This window comes from Rhipicephalus sanguineus, chromosome 4, assembly GCF_013339695.2.
Source record: "Rhipicephalus sanguineus isolate Rsan-2018 chromosome 4, BIME_Rsan_1.4, whole genome shotgun sequence".
NCBI lineage: Eukaryota > Metazoa > Arthropoda > Arachnida > Ixodida > Ixodidae > Rhipicephalus > Rhipicephalus sanguineus.
Genome location: NC_051179.1, coordinates 155,206,981 through 155,212,298, shown reverse-complemented (window position 1 = coordinate 155,212,298; position 5,318 = coordinate 155,206,981). Strand labels below are relative to the sequence as shown.

The window sequence follows — 5,318 nt, the reverse complement described above, 5'->3', positions numbered from 1 at the left end:
GGCGTGGGATCTGCCGAATTTTTTGTTTATTTTTTTGTTTTTTGTTTTTGTTGGCTTCCTTGTTGCTGACTATCTGGTATTAAGACGGAAGTCTGTTTACCTATCGTTGTTCCTTTGTTCTTTTGGTTTTTCTTGCCTTTGCGCATGTTAGCATGCTCCCCACGTGGCGGCGATTGCACAGATCATTTCAGGCACCTTCTGTAGGTTTTCTTTTCTTTTTCTTGGCTCTTTTAATAAACCTAGAGTTTATGCACGGTCTCCGAGACGTGCACCCAAAAGCGGATCTCTGGGAATGCGTTCGCTGCGTTGAAGCGTATTACGTCCCTCAATAATAATAATAATCAATCATTGAATCAATCAATCATTTATTTAACGTGCCCAAGAACAACTGTAAGGTCTCTGTGCAGGCGCACGCAAAAATGAAACAATATAAATCAACAATACAATACAGTCTTCATAAATAAAAAGAGCGGAAACGCGTAGACAAAGAGAAATGAACACAAAAGGGGAGGAGTAAAATAAGACAACATGAGAAATATTGAAAGGGAATGAAAAATTAGATAGCATATATACAACTATGCGGAAAGGCAGAGAAGAGAAGACTTAGTACATTGTGCCATAATATGTCAAGACAGGGCAAAGTTCGGCTAAAAACAATGACTGTGAACTATGAAAAACGTCAAGATCAAGAAAATTAACATAATAGAAACTTCGTATTCTAATAAAATTACACCGTTTCCCACTAAAGGGGACCATGAGGCGATGCGAAGCCGGAGCACTTGCACGATCGCGTTCTGTTGGCGTTCTTTGGGCATGCTACCCACCTCGCGTCGTGGAACGCGAAGAGGAACGCTACGCGCGTCTCGTCTTCCCTCCAGCCTGGCCGTTAATTCTCACAGGGCGAGCGGGGAACGCAGTTGGCGGGCGTGCGAGAGGGGGGCAGCGTGGGAGAGGAGAGAGATAGGGGGAGGGGACGCTCATGCGCTGGTGCTCATCGCGGCGTTGCGCAGGAGAGAATTTCGGCATGTATAGCCCGCGTTTCAGAGAAAGAGTGGAGAGGGGGAGGGGAGAGGGAAAGTGGAGAGGGGGAGGAGAAATGGGAGAGGGTGAGTGGAGAGGGTATGCGTATGCGCTGTAAGGGTGGTCACGCCGCACAGCACCACCACCACCACAGGATTGAACTCCGCTATAAGATAGTTCGCATCTAATAATAATAATAATGATAATACTATCTGGGGTTTTAAGTTCCAAAATTACGATATGATCATGAGAGACGCCGTAGAGGAGAGCTCCGGAAATTTTGATCATCTGGCGTTCCTTTACCATCCCCTGACATCACACAGCACCCGAGCCTCTAGCATTTCGCTTGCATCGAAATGCGGTCGCCGTGGCCAGAATTGAACGAACCCGCGACCTTCGGGTCGGCAGCTGAGCACCATAACCACTGCTCCACCACGACGGACATTCCGTCCGTCTCATTTGCGTCAAGAGTTGTGAATGCTTCGTGACGTCAAACTGACGTTACGAAAGAAGAACTGGGAACAGGGGCGCGCTGCTCGCGGAACTCCAGTCAATCAGTGGCAGCCGAAATGGACAGTCCACTAGGGAGCCACATCGAGAATAACTCCTCAGCTAGAAGTGTTCACTGGCATGCTGCGAATTGTGACCAGAGCATGAAGCACGAGGGGGAAGCGGCGTCGGAGGAGGTTGGCTTGTGGACGCGAGGCGCGCGTGCTCGTCATCTTTTTAACACGAAAGTGTTTTATGCCGGGGTCCACCAAGACTTTCATGACGTATTTCCGTCCCGGAAGTACGTCAGCAAAATGAACGCCATCAGATGGCAAAGAAAGAACTATAAGAAAAAGTTCCATTGATGGGAGTCGAACCCATGACCTCTCGGTCCACGACGATAGCTGGCGGGCGTTTAGCCCACTGAGCTACCGCCAAACGCATTGCGGCGGCTACATGAACGCGCCTTTTATTTTTCACACTTTCCTCTCACAGCGCTGTTGGATTGATGGATAGATGCTATGAGCGTCCCCTTTATAACGGGGCGGTGACATCTGTGCCACCAGGCTCGAAACAGAAAACGCGCCGTTGCTACGACCATTCCATTCGGCGCGTTTCCAATAGAAGTGTAATTTCGTGAACGCTTTAACACCGCGAGGTGGCGGATTAAGCCGAAGCCTCGCTCATAGCATCCACCTATATCGAAAAATAGCTCTCCGACGCTGTGCTGCTGCTGAAAAACATTTATTTACAGATGTTATTTACAGGGAGGGTGAGGGCGGTCCTTAAGGGGCCGCCCCATACAAATACTAGGTGGGCTCCCTCTAACGGGAGCCCATTGGCGGTGGCCGCGGCCCGGGCCCGCCCGACCATGGCCCGTTGGGCCGTCAGGTCAGAGCAGCCGAGCAGGGCTGCCTCCCAGTCCTCCCGCGAAGGGTTGGGTAGTGGGGGAAGGTTTGGGGTTTTTCGGCATGCCCACACCATGTGGAAAATGTCACGGGAATTTTCCTCACAATGCGGGCACTTCCCCGTGCAAGCGGGGTCAAAGCGTTTTATAATTGCCGGGCACAATAAAGTTTTGGTATAAAGGCGAAGGAGGATTCGCTCCTCCGCCTTCGTGAGGCCTTTACAGGGTTTTGGATAGATATTATGGCCGGATTGATAAAATTGTGTGACCTCCTTAAAGGTGTAGGCGGGATTGGGTTCGAGGTCCGGATCGGTAGGGGACGAGGATGGTGCCCGGAGAGTGAGCGCGCGGGCAGCGGCATCGGCCGTCTCATTACCATCGAGGCCCGTGTGAGCCGGAGCCCATATGATCGTTCGGTGCGCGGGGGCACCTAGGTAGCTGCTGTTCTGCAAAATTTTATAGGCAAGGTACGGAATGTATCCCTGTTCTATATTGCGACAGGCACCCCTTGAGTCGGTGATGATGACCCTTGAGTCCTGATCTGCGGCGGCTAGTGTGATGGCGATCTCCTCCGCGTGCGTAATGTTATGTGCACGGAAGGTGAGTCCGTTTACAGCGGCGTTTTAGTGGACGACCGCAGCCGTGTACCAACCCCCGTGGTGCGGGCCGGAGGCGTCCACGTAGAATACTCCGAACTTGTGGCCGTAGTGTCGAGCCAAGGCTTCTGCCCGCGCGAGGTGTCGGCCACTGTGGTCGTCTCCGGTCATGTTAGCCGGAAGAGGGCGCACGTGCAGGGAGTATCGCCAAATTTCTGGAATTTGTACGCGCTCTTCCGTATGTCTTGAATGATTGATGTGTAGTCGGGCAAGGAGGCGGCGACCCGACGGTGTTTTAGAGAGTCTAGTATATTGGTTAGTCAAGTGCGCCTCTCGAAGCTCCTTGAAGGTGTTCACAATTCCCAGGCCCAGAAGGCGCTGGTTAGAGGTGCTGACAGGAAGGTCGAGGGCGCGCTTGTAGATTTTGCGGAGAATGACTTCGAGTGCATTCTCGTCGAATTTGCGTAGGTGGAGGTATGGAGCCGAGTACTGACTCGGCTGGTTACGAATGCATGCGCCAGCCGCAAGGCGTCTTTGCATCGTAACCCCCCGCGCTTGTTGGAAACGCGGCGGACCATCCGGCCCACCTGGTCCCCCACCTTACGCAATTTGGTCAATGCTGTATCTGCTCTGCGATTTTTATGTATAAGGAGCCCCAGTACTCTAATCTCGTCGCGTTCGGGTATGGGTCCGCTGTGAAGGGAGAGGTCAATTTTTGTGGTGCACTTTGGCGATGGGCGTATGTGCACAAATTCCGATTTGGACGGGTAGCACTGAAGGCCGCAGCGACGGGCATAGTCATTCACGATGTCCGCCGCTTGCTGCAGGCTTGCCTCCATGTCTCCTGCCGAGCCGTGTGACGCCCATATGGTGATGTCGTCGGCATAGAGCGCATGCTGTATGCCTTCGACTTTCGCCAGCTGAGCGGGGAGTCTCATAATTGCCAGATTGAATAGGAGGGGCGAGAGGACCGCTCCCTGCGGGGTCCCTCTCCTGCCTAATCGGTAAGGGCCGTGTTCAGTGTCCTGAATCCGAATGTATGATTGTCGGTCAGTGAGCAATTGAAGCAATTGAATATAGTTGAAGGTGTTGTGGCCGCAATCCACCTGTGAGAGATGCGTCAGAATAATTTCGTGGGTCACGTTATCAAAGGCCCCCTTCAGATCCAAAGCGAGCACAACTTTGTCATTCAGGGGATACTCGACTGGATCGAGGATCTCATGATCGAGTTGAAGCAAGACATCCTGCGCGGACCGGTGTGGGCGGAACCCGAACATGGTGTCTGCAAATGCATTATTGGTCTCCAGGAACGCGGACAACCTGTCGCGCACCATCGTCTCCAATAATTTTCCCACACAAGAAGTAAGAGAGATGGGGCGGAGGTTGTCCCTGTTAATGGCTTTGCCCACTTTGGGTATGAAGGTGACCAGGCCGGTCTTCCACTCAATTGGTAGGGTTGTTTCCCCGATCCAAATGGAGTTGATATAGGCAAGGAGCATGGTGTAGGCCGAGTCAGGAAGATTGGCAAGTAATTTCACGGTAATTTTATCCCGTCCCGGTGCCGTACCTCGCCTAATTTTTGCTAGTGCCGCCATGAGGTCGTGTAACTGGAACAGTCGATCCAGCTCCGCGTTCTCGGTACCTGCATACGAGTACGCCGGCCCTCGCGAGTCTTGCTGTGTGCATAGATATTGGTCTCGGAGTTTACATGCCAATTTTGCCGTGTCTCCGTCGAAGCTGTGAAACGCTCGTTGCAGATGCTTTTGTGTCTCTGTTCGAGTTTGGATCGGATCAATTAAGGCGCAGAAGAGGCGCCAGGTACTCCGGCTGGACATTTGTCGAGCGGCCGTGTTGCAACGGTCCACCCGGTTAGAGTCAGCGAGCTGGGCCGCGTACTCTGCTGCTCGCTGGGTGAGCTCCGCGATGCGAATTTTGAGCTGCCGATTGTGTTTTTGCCGGCGCCATCGGCGGACGAGGCTGCGCCGGGCCGCCCAGAGGTGAAGGAGGTGGTTATCCACCGCCGGAGTCGCCTCCGAGTGTTTAATCTGTGTTTCTGTGGAGCGAAGAGTGGAAACCAGTTGCTGGGACCAAGCATGGTATCCTTGCTCCTCAAAGGGTGTCGAATTGGCGTATATTTGCCGAAACATCGTGTAATCGGGTAATCTTGCCTCTCCGTAGGGTCTTACTAAAGGATGGGTGCGAATGGTGGTGTTGAGTATGCAGTGGTCGCTGCCGAGGGTCTCCTCGGTGTTGACCCAATCCACATACTGGATGTTTTTTGTGAGGGTAAGGTCCGGACAGGTGTC

At 52.7% G+C, this 5,318-nt stretch overlaps 1 pseudogene; it reads right to left on the bottom strand.

Moving 5' to 3' along the window:
• Positions 1–1,628: 1,628 nt before the first annotated feature.
• Positions 1,629–3,183, bottom strand: LOC125758333 (uncharacterized; annotated as a pseudogene).
• Between the last annotated feature and the right edge of the window lie 2,135 nt (positions 3,184–5,318).